Source organism: Bubalus bubalis, chromosome 4 (genome assembly GCF_019923935.1).
Source record: "Bubalus bubalis isolate 160015118507 breed Murrah chromosome 4, NDDB_SH_1, whole genome shotgun sequence".
In the NCBI taxonomy this organism is placed as follows: domain Eukaryota; kingdom Metazoa; phylum Chordata; class Mammalia; order Artiodactyla; family Bovidae; genus Bubalus; species Bubalus bubalis.
In genome coordinates, this window is record NC_059160.1 from 152,310,259 (window position 1) to 152,329,291 (window position 19,033).

The 19,033-nt window shown below is 44.8% G+C and overlaps 1 protein-coding gene across 46 annotated transcripts in view; it reads right to left on the minus strand.

Moving 5' to 3' along the window:
- Positions 1-19,033, minus strand: part of KCNMA1 (potassium calcium-activated channel subfamily M alpha 1) — a 772,527-nt gene that overhangs the window by 511,313 nt on the left and 242,181 nt on the right. The gene's annotated exons all lie outside the window — the stretch shown is intronic.

Below are 19,033 nucleotides of genomic sequence, written 5' to 3' on the forward strand. Positions count from 1 at the left end.
AAGAGATACTTAGAGAGTTCCGGATGGACATATACACACTGCTATATTTAAAATGGATAAATTACAAGGACCTACTGTATAGCACATGGAATTCTGCTTAATGTTATATGGCAGCCTGGATGGGAGGGGAGTTTGGGAAAGAATAGGATATATGTATGGCTGAGTCACTTTGCTGTTTACCTGAAACTACCATAACATTGTCTGTTAATTGGCTGTACATACACGCTAAGTCACTTTAGTTGTGTCCAACTCTTTGTGACCCTGTGGACCATAGCCCACCAGGCTCCTCCGTCCATGGGATTCTCCAGGCAAGAATACTGGAGTGGGTTGCCATGCCCTCCTCCAGGGGATCTTCCTGACCCAGGGATCTAACCTGTGTCTTTCATCGCCTCCTGAATTGGCAGGTGGGTTCTTAACCACTAGAGTCCCCTGGGAAGTCCTTGTTAATCGGCTATGTGTGCTGTGCTATGTCCAATACAAAATTAAAAGGTTGGTTTTTTTGTTTTTTTTTAAAGAACCTTACTTTTTATTCTCTGTACCTTTGCATATGCTGTTTACCTGGTCAAGCACAGGTTTCTTTTTTTCACCAACCACCAGATATGGGGCTTGGAAATTCCACATCTAATGTTCTTGACTTGGTCCCTTCTCCTCCTCTCCTCTGCCAACTCATCCCTCTGTCTAGGCTCCGTGGCACTCTGCTCTTGCCTGTCCCCATCATTGCCAAATGGTGGTGCCATTATTTGCACAAGTCTGCGTCTCCTATGGATGTCATGTTCTTCCAACACTGGGACTACATGACCTTCTTCCATGCACCTGCCCAACGCCAAGCCACACACGAGCAGAACTAGCCCACGAGGGAAGTATGATGAGCCTCATTTTGCGAACAAGGAAATGGTAGCAAAGACCCAGACTCTATGCGTGTATGAGGAGGGCAGAAAAGAGGAGGAGAAGGAGTGGATTTGCTGAGAAGACCTGGTTCTATCATCAGGATTAAAGGAAGAACATTCCTTCAATGTCATATTTGGGGCATTGTTTGACAGCTGCCCAAAGGAATAGCTAATTATATAGGTGAAAGCACTTTTGTCTGATTTGTCGTTTACTTTCAATGAAAGGCTCAGAGTCTGTGAAGTTGCACGATCATTCGACCAGTAGAAATGCAAATGATTTCTGTTCAGTAGAAAAGATAATCCCCAAGTGTATGATTTTATGGCCTTGTAAGACATTAACTAGTTTTATATTTAATCTGGCAATCTTATTCCAGTGTTCTTTCCTCAGTGCGTATGCCACTCCATTTCGCTATTTTGTTGATCCCCTCATTAGAGAGCTAAAGGCAATTTTTGACATGTGCACATTCTATATTTGTATGAGTCACATTTTTAACTTCTGAAAATTATATTTTGACACTAAGCCTGCCACCAACTTTGGGAGTGTGGGCAAGTCTCTCCCTTCCCTCTTTTGGATTCAGTTTCTTCATCAGTAACATAAGGCAGCGAGTCTAGATGGGGAAATACAAGCCCTAGAAATTTTTTATTTTAACACACAATCTTCACAAGAATAATTTTCTCACAGGGTTGAATATCTTACAGAGTTATTTCCCAAAATAACAACAACAGCAATCACTAACACTTATCCCACCTTAGGTTTTAATATCAAACGCTATCCCATCAAATTCTCAAACAATGAGGTAGGTGCTATTGTTACTAGTCCCACCGACAGAGGAGGCTAAGAAAGCTGAAACACTGTTGCTGTTATTTTAAATCAGGAAACACTACATTCATCCCTCTATCCATATTTCCTTCTATTCATCTCTTCACCAGTCTACTCACCCAGCCAGCTGATAAAAAACAAACATGATGCCCACCTTCATACTGGATCTATCTAACTGACTGAAATGGCAGTTGGAAGAGGCAGCAATTGCTTCTGGCTGGTGGATCCAGGAGGACATTGTGGAAGAGATGTCATTTCAACTTTGTTCCTAAAGATTCGAGCAGGGCTATTTAGAGAGAGGGCACACAAGCATCCTCAGCTGAAGGAACCCCTGGTGGCAGGAAGGACCAGGGGCAGGAGGAGGGGGACATGCACAGTGAGCAGGGAGCACCGGGGCAGGCTGCTGAGGGCGCTGCAGGAAGGGTGGATGGCGGCAGACGGAGCTGGAAAGAGATATTGATTGGTCCTGATGTATGTCAACGTCTTACTGAGCATCACGCTAAGTGTCCTTCATCTAATGCCTCCCCACAATCATCCAGACCTGGAGTACCGCGCACAGTGCTAAGTTAGCCAAGGCAAAGCCTTCTCCAATGCCAAGGCTGGGCACTCCAAAACGACCCGAGTTCTACACCCTTGGATGGCAGAGTGGCCAACAACCACAAAAGGAGATGTACTTCAAACTCTAGCCTCCCTTCCGGAACATGTGGCCCAGAGCTAACTGAAGCTAGCTTGAGCTCACTCTGCAAGCAGTTGTCACAAGGCACTACATCAGAAGACTCTCAAGGCCCAAATATTTAACAACCAGAACACTCCCTCCATCCATCAGTGTGGTAATTCTATCCAAGGGGAAAAAACCTATTGGGGCTTCTTTCTGACCTGCTCCTTTCTTATAAACACGCCAGGGCCATTTATAGCTCACAACTCACTGTTCTCTAAACATTTACACATTTCTCCCTCTTAACACATCCTTGGCCATTTGATTAAGTGGTAGGTCATAGAGGCTGGACATCAAGGCCTTGGGACCTTTGGATTCTGTCCAGACCTGCTTTCAAAAGCCTTTCATGCCAGTCTCCCCCCTTCAGGAAACTTGGGGATCACTGGTCTCCTTCAGCCTTGTTGATGCCTTGATCTGCCCCATTCCCGCTTTCCCACTTGCTGCTGGGAGGACTGCTGGCAGCCTCTTCAGGGTTTGCTAAGCTGCAAAGAGCTGCCTGGACCAAGGTCACGCCCTTCAGGGGCTGCCCAACTCCTATATGACTGATCGGGGTGAGGAAAAAGAAGCCCATTTCAGCTCATACCAGGGCAATGCTGGCAGACCATCTGAGTTCCAGCTTTCTCTATGGGACTGGGTGAGGCTGCAATAGGGCTGCCTCACAGCCCAACCTCTGTGAAGTCCTGGCCTGCTCCCCTCCATCCATGGACTTTGGTCTTACGGACACTCTCTGATAAATATCCCTGAGAAGCACACTCACCGGGCCTCCGTATCTGCTTCCCAAGGGTGCTGAATGCCACAAACTCTTAATTTGTTGACTGAACACATGTCAGAAACAAGACTTCTTGCCTGCTAAATCCAAAGTAACCCAAATCCCACGTGCCCAGACAGGATGTGGTCCCGGCCCCCCTAGATCCTGGGCGCTCTTGCTGCTGGCATGGCCAAGAGAGCAGTGTAAGCAAAAAGGCACATGGTGGGTACCCTGACCACCCTGCTGCTACTGCTAAGTCACTTCAGTCGTGTCCGACTCTGTGTGACCCCATAGACGGCAGCCCACCAGGCTCCCCTGTCCCTGGGATTCTCCAGGCAAGAACACTGGGATGGGTTTCCATTTCCTTCTCCAATACATGAAAGTGAAAAGTGAAAGTGAAGTCGCTCAGTCATGTCCGAATCTTAGCGACCCCATGGACTGCAGCCCACCAGGCTTCTCCGTCCATGGGATTTTCCAGGCAAGAGTACTGGAGTGGGGTGCCATTGCCTTCTCCCTGACCACTCTGAGGGGGTGCCTTATTTCCACATGGGCAAAGCCCCCTTCCAGGGAAATCAGGTACCCAGTTGTCTTCCAACAGGGTCTGGGAAGTTTTAGGCAGAAGTTGGACACTATAAACCTTCTCTATCAGAAAGAGCCATAAGGTTCAGTTTCCCTGGGTAGCTGGGATAGTCAACCCTGGGTGGAGAGATAAATGAACCAATGGAACACCCCACAGGGAATGTTGCACCCAACCTGCAATGAGACAGCATCCCCCCACCTTTTTTTTTTTCATTCCAGGAACCACCGAGGACTTTGAATGGCTCAGATAAATGTAAATGTAAATGATGAAGGATGGTCACCTCAGGGCCTTATGTAGAAAGTCACCCTGAGGGAGAAGAAAGCTTCCATCAATATCAGAAAAGCCAGATTTTTTTTTTCCCTTGAAAATAAATGGTTAATTTCAAAATAATTATTTTATCAACTGTTGTATGTTTTCTTTTTAAGTGAACTTTTTAAAAAATGAAATGTTTCACTTTTTAAATGAAACATGGGGACATTTAGATGTAAAGTGCCAGTAAGTTAGTTCTTTTTTTGGCAGTGAGGTGAGGGATGGAGAGGGAGTTCAAAGAATCCCCAGCATTTAAATGGCTTAAAAATCTGAGAAAAAAACAGCATAGTTCTGAGAGCACTCTGTCATCAGCCACCGGAAGCAATGCTGGTCACCACAGCCCCAGGGTGCCCGGGAGTCGACAAGCGGTGAAGAGAAAATGTGCTGACTCGCCCACCCAAGAGGAAGGGAGTCACAGGGACGCGAGCAAGTGGGGAGGGGGCCGCTTTTCTGCGATTCCTGTGTTTGTACCCCCTCTTTGCCCCACTCCCATCTCACAAGCGCCTGGGGTTTGGGCCAAAGGCTGAGCTAGGAAGAGCTTAAGATGTCTGCTATTGTCTTGACTCTTCAGGGAGAGGAAGGAGAATCTGTCTTTTGCTAAGGTGAGGCACACAAAGCTGCTGAGTTGACCGCCCCCCCCCAGCCCCCCTCCAAGTGCTCCGTTTTCTACTTTGAGCACAGAGGATAGGATGAGGGCCTGTCAGTGGTCCAGCAGCTCGACAGACAGGATGACATCTACCTCTGCCATATGCATTCAGGGAAAAGCCTTGGCTCCCAGAGTCTAGAGACTTGAATTAGGTCAACTGTCACTGCTGATTTGCTGTTGTATGTCGCAAGGCACGTGACACACCCTCTTTGATCCTCAGCTTCCATGTTGTGAAGGGAGATCTTAGTGCCAGCCTCCTTACTTCCAGGGCATTCGAGATGTTCAAACAACAAATAAGATAGCATATGATAGAAAATCTTGACAAGTGAACATCAAGTGTATGCAAATATGAAGCACTCTTATCTTCATCATAAACCAACTAATCTACGGTGATCACTTGGCAGGAAGGATGTAAGGAGGCAATTTCAAGACAGAATTATTATTCATTGTAGGATTATTTGTGTAACGTTGTAAATGACAGCTCTTCACCCCATCCCCGGATTCAAATTAAAAGGCTCATTCCATGGCCTTTACGCACACATTCACTCTCATTGTTCAATTACAAACACTGAGATGAGATGCTGATGCCATCCTGGGTAATTGTCTGGTTTCTATTCAGAAGTTCTCGGTTCACAAGCATTGTTTCATTTGATATTTGGGGAATAACTAGGCCTTCCCTTGACACTTAAAAAACAAAAGCAGTGTTTAACAACTTCTATGTTAAACTGAGTAATAAATAACCAAGAAAGACAATGGACCAAATTCTGTGGTTAATACAGAATTCTGAGGCTTCCTCCCCACCCCATCAACTGTTCAACAGGGAATCAAAATATTCTTCTGATACTAATTAAGTTAAAAGGCAATTTAATGTTTTTGTATTTAAAATAGAGATTGACTAAATCATCGAAAATTTTAAAATTAAAGCCTAAAACTCTTTTCTACTCAGTAAGCAATAAGAACACACTTGAATTCTTTTTTCATGGGCATTTAAGGGATACTAATAGGTACAGAGAGAAAGGGGGAAAGTAAAGAAAACAGCTGGATAAATACCTAAGAGGAGACAACAAGAGTGATACAAAAGAAAAAAAGAGAAATGGTTACGAAAGGCATCTAGGATGGAGACAGAGGAGAAAATCAGACAAACGTAAGCAGAAAATAATCAACCCAAAGAACAACAGTGTAATGAAAAATAAAGATAAACTCTCATAAAGCAGCCTCTAATTTTGGAACGTTAACACTAAAAGCTTTGAAAGCTATTTTACAGATTTAGCATGACAGGAGTTAAACCTCTTGGTAACTACTTCCTTAACAAGATAAAATCGTATCAAGACTACATACAGCTCAACGGCAAGTCGCTCCTCATCCCTGTCTGATAAAGGCCATGCTATATGTTTCTAGGGTAAAACATGTGATGTCTATGCAGGTCAGCATTTTTATCAGGGCTTCCCCTTACTAAGGCAGGTGACTGACTTAGCTTCCCCATACCACAGTGTCCTCACCTATAGGGTCCTGGAATGGGAATGAACATGGTACTTACTTCATGGTGGAGATGTGAGGGTTAAAGATATAACACAGGGAAAATACCCAGTACCTTAGGTGGCACTTAATAAATCCTTAATAAATACGAGCATCTGTTATTAGCTAGGGCTACAGTTCACTTTGATGAAAAAGAAGGAATGTGTGTGTATAGACTTTTTTAAAGTATTTTGGATATTGTATAACATCATCTGAAAGCTCTTTCTTTATTAGGTTGAAGGTATCACGCTCAGAGCCATCCTTGTCTCATACCCTACATGAAGCATGAAGAACATTCTGCATTTTCTATCCTGCATCTCCTTCCCGTCTCTGGCTTCCACACCCAGACCTCAGGCTTGGTCAGCCCCCAAATCTTTTTAGGGGTCAGCCCCCAATTCTTCTTAAAGTCTTAGTCTAGCCTGGACTGTTAACTTTGAGAAGCACTTCTCTTACTTTAGGTCTTCATTCAGGCCATGGTTCAACCACAGCATCCCCTCTGTCTCCTTCCTTCATTTCCCTCACAAAGGAATCCTTTTATCCAGAGCCCTTACTTTGGCTCCTTGAAAAAGAGTCTTTTCTTGCATTACTTTCTTGCTCAGCCTACCTTTCCAAAGAATGAAAGCACCTTTTAGGAACCTGCCAAAAAATGTTAATCCTTGTTTCTCTCATTGTCCTACACACGAACCCTCAAATACTCATACACAAGTCACAGGTCCACATTCAACTCAGAGCTTTGCACAGAGTAGGCTTCTGTGTTCACAGATTTGATTCTAGCATCCCTTCATTTAGAAGACCTGCTCCTCTTCCTCCAACCTAGTAAAACACTACTGGAACTTGGTAGGAAAAAATGCCTTCTCTATTGAGGGAATGATGCTCTAAGCATCCACCCTGTGTCCTGTTTACATCAAGCAGTATAGTGGGCACCATGATGGGAAATGACTTGTCTACTTCAAAAGAGCTCAAAGTTCCAAGACTTATGACCTCTTTGAAATTCATTATTTATTACTTAGTATAGGACAACTCTGTGCTGTTCTGACCTTAGAGTCTCTCTCCCTATATCTCTCCAGAGACTCTGCATTAGCAATATCTTTGAAGCCCATTAGCTCTCAGCCCCTCCTTCAACAGATTCATTCATTCAACACTGACTATACTCCAGGAAGTTGATGCTAAAGATACTGCAGTGATCCAGGCAGACAAAATTTTTGCTTTTATGGAGTTAGTAGGAATTCTAATGCAGATGAGAGAAGATAGATGATAAACAAAATACTGAACAAATAATCAAAGTATATAAATACTATTTTAGAGAATTTTAAGTTTATAAAGAAAAATGAAAGATGCAGAGAACAGAAAATCAGAGTGATTTAAAATAGAGGAAACTTATCAGGGTGGCCAAAAAGTTCATTTTTGTTTTCCCCTAAGTTCTCAGAATGATTGATTGGAGAAAATATAAGGAAAACGCCTTCAGAAAAATGATACTAATTTGCCGTGTAAAAATGACATGTAGCCTGCTCCCTCCAAGCCTGTTTCCTTCTCTAGGGTACTTTGTATGGTGCCTTATAGCACTGAAATTTTATTTCTCTAAGTTATAAGTAGCAATTTAAACTGAGACTAGAGTTTGCTGAGACCTAATTACTGTGATCTAAGTTCAATGACATAAAGAACACTCCCACATTCCCCAGAGGTCTCCCCAAATCCACCACGTGTATTCCTGGTCCAAAACAACTGCGAGGGCAATCACAAATTCACTGTGACTTTATTTTCTTCCACTGACTCAGAAATAACTTTAAATGCAGGTCCTGCCTTCCCTCAGACACCCTCCTGATAGGGATGATCCTAAACAGAGTCAGAAGGTGGACTCTGAGCACAAGGATGCTGGGCACCCTAGCTTCAAGCAACAGCTCATTCCAGAGCCATTGGCTTGACTCCAGTGAATTCAGACCTGATAAGGTGGCACCCAACCAAGGGTTTCCTCTTCTGCATCTTTTATTTTCCTCTGTATTTTCCTCAGAACTGATACAAGGCTCAGGAGGAGGCCCTTTGTCTCAGAAGAATGATCTTGGGACAATCCAGAAAAGGAAAGCCATCCATCAAGTGCTCATCAGCCATAACTGATTAAAATCTCCCTTTGGGGTGATTCCTCTGCTTCTCAGAGTCAGCACTCTGCCTGCCGGAGGAGCTATGATGACCAGGTTAGGAAGGGCCTGGAGGCCCTGGAACAGCCACTGGCCCCCTGCAGTCTGATGAGAGCTGAGCCTTCTCAGGTTCTTCCTATGGGCCAGACACAGTTCTGAGTGCTCTGCATATGTTAGCTCACAACCGTAGGAAGTGGATTGTTACTGTTATTCCCATAATACAGATGAAGCAAATGAGACCCAGTAAAGCAGCCTGTCCAAGCTCATCAAGTTTATAAACAGGAGAGAATAGCCTAGACTCTGTGATTAACCACAAATGCTATGGAGCAGCCCTATCAGAAGAAATATCATACAAGACACATACATAATTTTAAGTTTTCTAGGAGGCATTTTTGGGACACTTAACTGATTTATTTACTAGTTTATTGATTGATTTATTTAAATCTGTAGATATTTAAAGACAAATCTTTACATGGGAGGCCCCTGGACAGCAAGATAAAACCAATCAATCCTAAAGGAAATCAACCCTGAACCTTCACTGGAAGGCCTGATGCTGAAGCTGAAGCTCCATTCCTTTGGCCCCTGATGTGAAGAGCCCACCCACTGGGAAACACCCTGATGCTGGGAAAGATTGAGAGCAGGAGGAGAAGGGGGGTGACAGAGGATGAGATGGTTGGATGGCATCATGAACTCAATGGACATGAGTTGGAGCAAACTCCAGGAGATAGTGAAGGACAGGGAAGCCTGGGGTGCTGCAGTCCATGGGGGTCACAAAGAGTCGAACATGACTGAACGACTGAACAGCAACAACTGCTGGAGGAGGAAGTTTTTAAAATGCTTTCACCTGAAGCTCACATACATTCGTTTTCTTGTGCATCTTTTTTTTTTTTTCTCTCTCTCTCTCTTTGGCTGCCCTGAGCAGCATGTAGGATCTTCGTTCCCCAACCAGGGATTGAACCCATGTCCCCTGCATTGGAAGCACAGAGTCTTAACCACTGGACTGCCAGGGAAGTCCCGTTTTGTACATCTTTAAGGCTGCAGTGTTGGCTGCCCTTTCCCTCCTCTCTTCAGAGAACCCTGCTTCAGGGATGCAAGTGACGCATCACAGAGACCCTGGCTTCACTCCTTGGTAGCCCTCTGCAGTCTGAGCCAGTCACAATGTTGCATTTCTTCACCAGCAATTGGTTTAGAACCAGGCATGTGACTCAGTTCTGGCCCAAGAGATAAATGGGGAGGTGTCCTTGGGGCTTTTAGAAAAATGGTCCTAAGAAAGAGGCCTGAAAGAAATGGTTCCTTTCCCATTGGATAATTTTTTCTTTTTGCCTTCTTTTAACTGTAGTGAAACATACAATGTAAGATTCATGTTAACCATTTCTAAGTTCAATGGCATTAAGTACATTCACATTGTACGATCATCCCCCTATCCATCCAGGAGCATGTTTTTTTAAGTCAAAAAGAAACAGATGAAATTAATTTTAATAAGAGTTTATTTAGCCTAGATTAGGTTCTGTTGAGACTGTCCTAAATACTACCCTTTCAAGATACAATCAATATAAAAATTATTATTATCAATAAGATTTTGGAGTCTTCCTTTCATGTTAAAATTTTGTACTCAATTTGTACTCAAAGCATATCTCAATTTGGACTGGCCACATTTCAAATGCTCACTAGCCACCTGGGGTTAGTGGTTCCCATGCTGGACAGCCATATCCAGTTCCTCTGGTCCACGCACACTCAGCCAGCCCAAGGCCATCCCAGGGGAGAACAACAAGCCATCTGTTTACCTATGCACATCACCACCACTCTCTAGGGCAGTCTGTGATTCACTGCCAGACCCTACATGGTGTCTGACTCTATTAGTCCTAGATCAGCGTCTCTAAGCTCCCTTACCCCCCAGTTGCCATCATCATGATGACGTCAGCACAAGATCTAGGCCCCGAAGGAGAGCGTTTCCTGGTGGGGCAAACTTTGTGCCTCTGGCCAATTCACCTGTGGGTCCATGTCCAAACTGTGAGGGTGACCTCAGCAGTGCAGGTGGAGACAGTACCTACGTGGCCACTTAAGCACCCCCAGGCTAAGCCAGTAATAAACAAACACAGGCCTGCGTGGAAAGAAGGAAGTGTGTGAGCAGAATTCAGGCAAGCGATGGTTGCCATGGAAACCAGCCAGCCTCACTCCAGACTTTTCCCTGATGTCTTGATCATTATTCCGTGGCTGATGAAGCCCAGTAGATACGAAGCACTGTCCCTGTACCCACGGAAACCTTCCAAATGGTCCCGTTATGACCAAAACAGATTAAAGAGGGAACAGTCATAAACCTGTTCTCTCCGTTATCACATCCACCTTTTGTCCTGGATATAACCCAAAGGATCAGAAAATAAAACCATCCTTGCCTCAGAGATAAATACCTGGAGGGCATCAAGGTAAGACAATAGAGATGAAGTGGATCCCAAAACAAAAATGCTAAAAATGCTTGACTGGACAAATGGTTATGGCTTCAGGGGTTTACCACCTTTCCAAGCTGACTGAGAACTCATCCTGTAAAGCACATCCTTGGACTGATCTTTTCCCAGAGCCATGGGTCTTCGGGATGGTCCAATATAGTCTTTCACACATCCATTCATTCCTTCACTCATTCATGAATGAGAAGCACCACAAATCCAGTTTTAAATTCCAATCCTGATGCTTATTGGATGTACTGTCTTAACTAAATTATTTTTTTAATCTTTGTAAATCAATTATACTTCAATAAAAAATTTAAAAATGAAAATAATAGAAAGTAAAAAATTGCGTGCTGTGCCCTGGTTTTCTCATCTGTAGCACGGGGGTGAGAACAGAATAATATTTGTCACTTGTGATCCATATAGTCATAGTCAACGTCCTTAGACATTGACTTAAAGTTATATCTTTTCCCCTAGACTGTGAGCTCCTTGAATATTGAAACCATATCTCACTCCATTTTGATCATGAACAAACTACCTAGCAGACAGCCTGGTACTTCCAGATGCTCAATAATATCAGTTGGATGAAGAAGTGACAAAGTGCTTTCCCTCTCTTTTAACTTCATTCTCACAGCAATCTGGTTCAGGATTATTTTAGCCCAGTGCAAGACAAAGGAGATTATAATATTAAAATACATGCTTCCTGTTCTCAAGGTATTTACCATTTACTGTATTTGACAAACAGTTTATATAATATTTGGTCTGTGCCAGCTACTGTTCTAAGTACTTTATAAATATTAGCTCACTGAATCCTCATAACACTTCAATACAAGGTTAGGTGCTGCCTGTAGGACTATCACTGGCCCAAGGTCACATGAGTTCATGGCAGAGCAAAAGTCAAATTCAGCTGGTCTGGCTCTACAGCCAGTGCTCTTAACCACTTGGGCAATACCTTAAATAGGGGACATTTAAGGCACTAATAGGTCACTTGCACTGGTGGGCTGCCGTCTATGGGGTTGCACAGAGTGGGACACGACTGAAGCGACTTAGCAGCAGCAGCAGCAGCACAGTCTAAAGAATGCACAAGGGTGATGGGTTACAGAGGAGGAGAAAACCCCACATTGCATTTTCAAGAGGAGAACGATTTGAACACGCAAGAACATTGGAGAAGAGAAGAAAGGCTGGCTGGAAAGCGAGTAGGGGCCAGATGATGGTCAGCACTGACTGTCTGCATAAGCAGTTTGGGCTTCAGGCCATGGGATGCCACTGAAAGTCTCTGAGCCATAGGGGAAGCTAAGCAAAGCTGGCTTTAAGGAGAATTCATCTGACAATAGCACGCAAGGCAGACTAAAGGGAGGAGATGGGGCAAATGGGGAGTCATTATGACCCACACATCATGGGTCAAGGAAGAGGCCTCAGAGTCTAAAGCAGGACGTTGGAGGCAGAAGCACAGAGGGCAAGTCCATAGGACATGGCTTCTGCCATGATGTAAGATGTCTACATCAGCTTTCCATCAAATCACTCCAAGTAGAAACAAGCTCCAGGAAACTCTTACTGGGTCCTTTCCCAGCCATCCAGGGTGGCACAGGGGCAACTGACAGCACTGGTTTCCAGAGAGGGTAAAACTCAGAGCTCTCCTAAGGAGTGCCTGGAAATGCAGGCTGAGCTCTTTCCACGTATATGCAGCCGGTTACTGACGCTAAGACGGAAAATTCAGTCATGACAAAGAATCCCAGCCATTTCAGAGGTGAAAGGCAGCCTAGGGCATCGAACTGCTGTCGTGTCATATCACCCTATCCATCACCACCCAGCGTCTAAACCCAGCCTGGGTCTTACAGCTAGTGGAACTTTCTATTTCAATTCCCATCGCAGCAGAAGTAAGGAGCAAAATGAGGAATGGGTGAGGAGAGTGGGGGTGAGTTATGGCTCAAGGACATGATTTGTGAGTTTTTTTTCCAAGATCTACCAATTGTCTGAAATCCTTATCTATCCCTGGTGCTGCATGAATTCCTGGGGAAGGTTCTCTCTGACATCAGAATAAAATAGATGCCAGAGAACGCATATAATAGGTTGACTCATAAAACTGGTTCAGAGAGCTTTGTTCTGACAAAAGCTGGAGTCTTCCTTATTATTTATCTATCACATTTGAAGCCTTGGAATCCCATTTTCATCTTGATGGAAGCGATAAAAGCTTAGCAAACTTTTATGATTCCCAGGTCGAAGCTGAGGACTCTACCCCCTGTTCCCACCCAGCAATGCTTACAGACTTTTCAATTCAAAGTCAGGGCAGAAATTGCTTTTGGTCAAAAGCAAAATGTATTTATCTTTGTAAGCATAGTCATTAAGATGTGAGCATGAATACCTGAAGAGATAAAACACAAAGGGAGAAAACAGGCAGAAATAGAAAGTGAGGCTTCTGAAGCTAGAGAGAAAATGATGACACATAAACCCCCACTGAAAACTTTTTATGGTGCAAGAGAGTGGGGTGTGGAAAAAGGCATCTTCAGAGATTGGGAGAACGGAACCCCGAGAGTGGGCCAAGGGGACAGCCTTGCAGTAGGAGGGCTGTGATCAACCTGTGCTCGGTGCTGAAAGAGCTTTGAGAGGAGACCTAATAAAGGGGAAAATTTTTGCTTGCATTTCTGTTTGTCTGTAGAATCACTGTGGATCTGAAATCCACCCCCTCCACTTCTCCACACACTGAAGAAAGTCTCCAGATGGAAAAATCTGAAACTAGGCTTCAATATGAAAAAGAAAGAAAAGAAAAAGAAGGCTCATCCAGGAAGCTGACAGCTTTCTCCTTCTCTAAGATCTAACCTATGGAGCTCCAGTATCAAATATTAGAGAGAGTCAGGAAACATGGGTTCTCGTCTATTTGTTGCTTTGGACTGACTGCGTGACCTTGGACAAACTTCACTTAAATCACTCATAGACTTTTTGGAAAATGATCTAAAACAGAGGTAGCAAAGGCATAACAAGGCATAAAAACCACTGGCACTGCCACCTCCCAAGACATTGCTCATGGCAGACATCACTAATCAATCACAGCATTCTGTAGAGTAATAATCCCAATTACTCTGCCGCACAGCCTTGAATCTCCAGCAAAGCCAACCAATCTGGCCAACCAATTAATCAGAATGGGCCCTAGAGATGAAACCTGTTCACCTTCCCTGGACTAAATCTCTTCTAACCTTGAATTCCAGAGCTATAAAATGCTAGATGTCACATATATTCTCATTACAGATACCCTTGAAAGTGAAAGTCACTCAGTCATGTCTGACTCTTTGTGACCCCATGGACTATACAGTCCATGGAATTCTCCAGGCTACAATACTGGAGTGAGTAGCCATTCCCTTCTCCAGGGGATCTTCCCAACCCAGGGATCAAACCCAAGTCTCCCACCTGCAGATGGATTCTTTATCAGCTGAGCCATCAGAGAAACCCAAGAATACTGGAGTGGGTAACCTATCCCTTCTCCAGTGGATCTTCCTGACCCAGGAATCAAACCTGTGTCTCCTGCATTCAAGGTAGATTTTTTTCCAGCTGAGCTACCAGAGAAGCCCCCAACTAAGATCGATCTTTCTTCTTTTCCTTGGCCTTTTTTCCAAGCCCTAGCAAGGCTAAGGCAAGGCTAAGCCAAGGCTATAAAGAAAAAGACTGGCTGGAAGGCTCTTCCATTACACCCATGTCTGAAGCTCTGAAAGTGACCCTGTGTATTTTTCTTGGGCCTCTTTACCTTAGATTCCCTCATTCTGCAAAAAGCTCCTCCTAAGGCCAATGTCCCCTCTATCCTCTTAAGGATTTCATCAAGGTAGAGAATTCTGTTCCTTTTCAAATGCTATGAGATCATGGAAGAAAAGACAGCCTGGGGAAGTTCAAAGACATTTAATTATTATCCTCAGTTCTTTTGAAAATTATTAAAGAGCCCAGAATTAGAAATTCAGATTTCCTCCAGATCCCTGAGAACAAACATCTCACTTGTAAAATGGCTTAATGTGTCTGTTTAATGTACACAAAATTGTCTTTCAGGAAAGCGGATTATTTTTCATGTCATTTTGCATTTCTAAAATATACCACCTATGGCAAAAGGATTGAGATTCAAGGTCTGACAAAATCCACAGCAGAAATAATTAGCCCCAGAGGCTGTGTCTGAGAGTTAAATGAAAGAGAATCAAGTTACTTATTTATTTCTGTTCTATCTGAATCTCTCCATCATAACCTGGGGAAGAGGAACTGTATCTCTGGAGGCTGGAAGGGTATTTTGCTGCATCGTCTCTATGAGGTTGATTTGTTGGAGAGAGCCCTGAGCCCCCAACACAGCAACTCCTCCTGGTCCAGGAAGCTACGAAAATCTGCTTCAGCAATGTAACTTTCTAGGAAAAGCTACCAGAAAATTCTATTGTTTGCAAAGTTTGCACAGATCAGAGGAACAATGATGTTTTGTCATTTAGCATCCAAGGAAGGGCTCAGTCCTTACTCCCAAGGACATGGACGGTCTTTTCTTGAACTAAATTGCAAACATCAAAATAGACGGCCAATTGAGGGTCTGTTGTGGTTATTTTTTTCAAGTTCATCAAAGAAGTTTACTGAAAATAAAGCTTCATTTAGGGGAAACTCTGCAACATCAAACCCACTAAGAACCTCAGTATTCACACCTTTGCTGTAATTTGGAGGCTAAATGCCTGGCAGCTCCTGTCAACCCCCTAGGTATATAGGTATATAGGTATATAGATATATCAGCTACCTTGCTCCCCAAATGAAAAATGACTCTTGCCATGGTAATGTCTCCTCGCTCCTCAGCACCTCTTGGGTGTCTCTGTTGGTCATGACTTTAAATAAATGTGCCTCTTCTGAAACATTTACAGATATCAAGAGATGGAGCTGCCTCTGCCCTCTGCCCAGAAGAGGAACAGACTTCCAGGAACTCTGGGACTTTCATTGACATCTGTCAAAGCAATGCAAACAGCAAAGGGCAGAACCCCAACCTCCCCGAGGGTCTCCAAAAGGCTGCTCCATGGGAAAGAAGGCTCTTCAGTTCAACTTTGGTGCCAGTGGGGTTACCAAATCAGAATGTGATCCTCTCAGGGGTTTCCGACTCTTGGGAGATAACTAGAGGAGGGATATCCAAGACTGAAGTGGTTTACAGGAGGACACTTCTTCCAAGAGCAACTGGTCCCTTGGGATGTGACCCCTCCTCCTACCGCATCCTTCCTCCTACCCAACTCCACGGTCACAGGCCCTGCTCCTCCTGCCACCTGCTTCTCTCTCTGTATATGGTGATACACCTGGAAAGGAGTCCAGGAGGAAAAGAATCATAAGAGATGAGAGGGAGGCAGAGGACTGATGACACAGGGAGAGTTTTTGTTTTTGTCTTAAATGAAGTGCCAAGCCAGAGCAGGGCCAGGAGATTGGGTCCTTAACTATTTTCTGCATCCCTCCAGTTTCTCTGGAAGCTGAGAAAGGACTATTCTTTCTCCTTTTCCAGTTCCCCAAGGGCTGAGCTCATTGCCAAATGCACCACTTGCTGCCTTTGCTGAATAAAGGACAGTAGAGGAAGTGAGAAAACATAGCAACATTTTGAACTGCAAGGGAACAGACTATTCAGTTCAGTTCAGTTGCTCAGCCGTGTCCAGCTCTTTGCGACCCCATGAATCGCAGCACGCCAGGCCTCCCTGTTCATCACCAACTCCTGGAGTTTATCCAAACTCATGTCCATCGAGTCAGTGATGCCATCCAGCCATCTCATCCTCTGTCATCCCCTTCTCCTCCTGCCCCCAATCTCTCCCAGCATCAGGGTCTTTTCCAATGAATCAACTCTTTGTGTGAGGTGGCCAAAGTATTGGAGTTTCAGCTTCAGCATCAGTCCTTCCAATGAACACCCAGGACCGATCTCCTTTAGAATGGACTGGTTGGATCTTCTTGCAGTCCAAGGGACTCTCAAGAGGCTTCTCCAACACCACAGTTCAAAAGCATCAATTCTTTGGCACTCAGCTTTCTTCACAGTCCCCCTTATTTTATCCATGGATACACCAAGACCTTGAAAAGGAGTGGACTTATCCAAGGTCACCAGAGAGATTATGGCAGAGCCCGGATTAAGAACACAGTGTTCCGCTATTCACCGTTCTTCAGATGAAAGGAAGTGATGGTAACCTCTGCTCTCATATCCCAAATTGATCTTAAAACACCATCACCAATCCCCAAGGCCCAGATGGATACATTGCATGAAGCTAGGTCAGTAAACTCATTTCCTCCTTCCTGAGGATGTAAGCTTTCTTCCAGGAGAGGTTGAAAGTGGCTGAGAAGCCATACTGCCCACCTCATGGCTTGGGGGAGACAGTAACCTCATGGCAGCTTCTCCCGGAGCCCACACACAGGGGCCTGTGGGAACAAGCAGCCCCTGAAACCAGCCGCTCTCCATTGCAGGAAGTTATCTGTCACTCCTGGGGCACAAGCCCTGGCAGAAGGCTCTGTGAGTGCCTGACTGACAGAACTAACTCCAGAGAGATCCAGCATGACACAGAAGGAAACAGGTTATCCCCTCCCAGCAGGATTCTGCACCTCACCCCTTCCTGGGCAAGTTGAAGCCCACAGGCTAACAGAACCAGCAGGTCCCTGTGGAGGTCAGGGAGCCGGTAGCTTCTGCCCTGTGAAATGCTACCTTTCTGTCATTTAGCTTTCGTTGCAAGCTATTTTTAGTATAAGCAAAGCCAAAATTTGAGGGCGAGTGATGTGGGAGTGGGCCTTGTCTTCCTCTCTCCTTTTCCGTGAACTGTTTGCTCCGTTTCCCTGGGGACAGTTGCTTCCTCAACAGCCACCATGAAATGAAGAGAAAAAAAAAAAAATGCTGAATAGAGAAAAATGATGGGGAAATGATCAAAATTCAGCCTCTTCACTAAAAGCAGTCTGGGAAGGTGAAGGTTTTTCAACCTTTCAGCGTCATGCGCTGGATCCTGGCTTTTCCATAGGTACAAGAAACCAGAACGCCCAGTCCATTTACTTTCTGGATTAACTCACCTCCAGCAAACAAGGAAGGCCCAGAGGTCTGCTTGCCCAGGGAGGAGGCAAGTTCATAGGTAACCTGGATGTCCTCAGGTAAGATCTGTGTCCCCGGAGGATTGTGAACCAGGAAGCGAGCTTCCACTCAAACAGGCCCCTGGCTCCTCAGTTTCCTAGAGCCTTCCATGTCAGCACAGGGCCAATTTTGTGAACTACAGTTAATTAGATGAGCAAAAAGGACAGCCCCAGTGCTTAAGAGGCCTGGCTACATTTAATTGCGCTTTCAAGTGCCCTAATTTCCTTAAGAAAGGCAGAGAAGTAAGCGTCCTGTCCTACTTCCCTCCACAACTCAAACACCTGAGGACATTTTCTGCAATTAAGTTTTTAGGGCAGATTTTCTGTTGTTGTCATTCTTCTGAAGTAGTCGTTTTTCTGGGAAAAGCCTCATTCTGAACCCAGACCCTAAAAACAGGGCTTTGAGTGCACCAATTTGGGGTGTTTGGGGCCCAGAGGCACGAGTCAGTCTGCCTCCTCCTAAACATAGCCTCGTAAACTAAGCCTGGAACCATCAGCTCGTGTGTGGTCCCGAGTGTGATTTTCAAAACACGTGTTTCCTGGCAATGACAATGGCTGGCGACTTTGTCATTATCAGCTCTATTTTTGAGTCTTCCTGTTCAACAAACTTCTTCACAGCTGAAATGGAGGCTCCAGGGAGAGTCTCAGTCCATCAGGTACCTTTCTGACAAACAGGCGGTGCTAAACTGTGAGCATTTCCCGAAGGCCCTGGGGAAAAAGGTGCATGAAAAAGTGTCCCAGCGTGAGGTGTACCTGGTGTGTGTGTGTGCTCAGTCATGTCCGACTCTCTGAGACCCCATGGACTGTAGTCCACCAGGCTCTTCTGTCCATGGAATTAAATACTAGAGTGGGTTGCCATTTCCTATTCCAGGGAATCTTCCCGACCCCAGGGGTTGAACCCATCCTCTTGCATCTCCTGCATTAGCGGACAGATTCTTTACCACTGGGCCACCTGGGAAGCCACAGATGGTGGACTTCAAATACAGATGTTCTGTTTCCTACAGAGCCTCCAGGGGGCGCCAGCTTTTACTAACTGGGAGGGAGGGGAGGGAGAGAGAAAGAAAGAGTGGGAAGGAGAGAGAGAGTGTGCCAGTTTAACATGAATCATATATGGTTAAACTCAGGCCCCTTGCATCCAGCCACAGAAAGACACAGGACATGTGATCAGG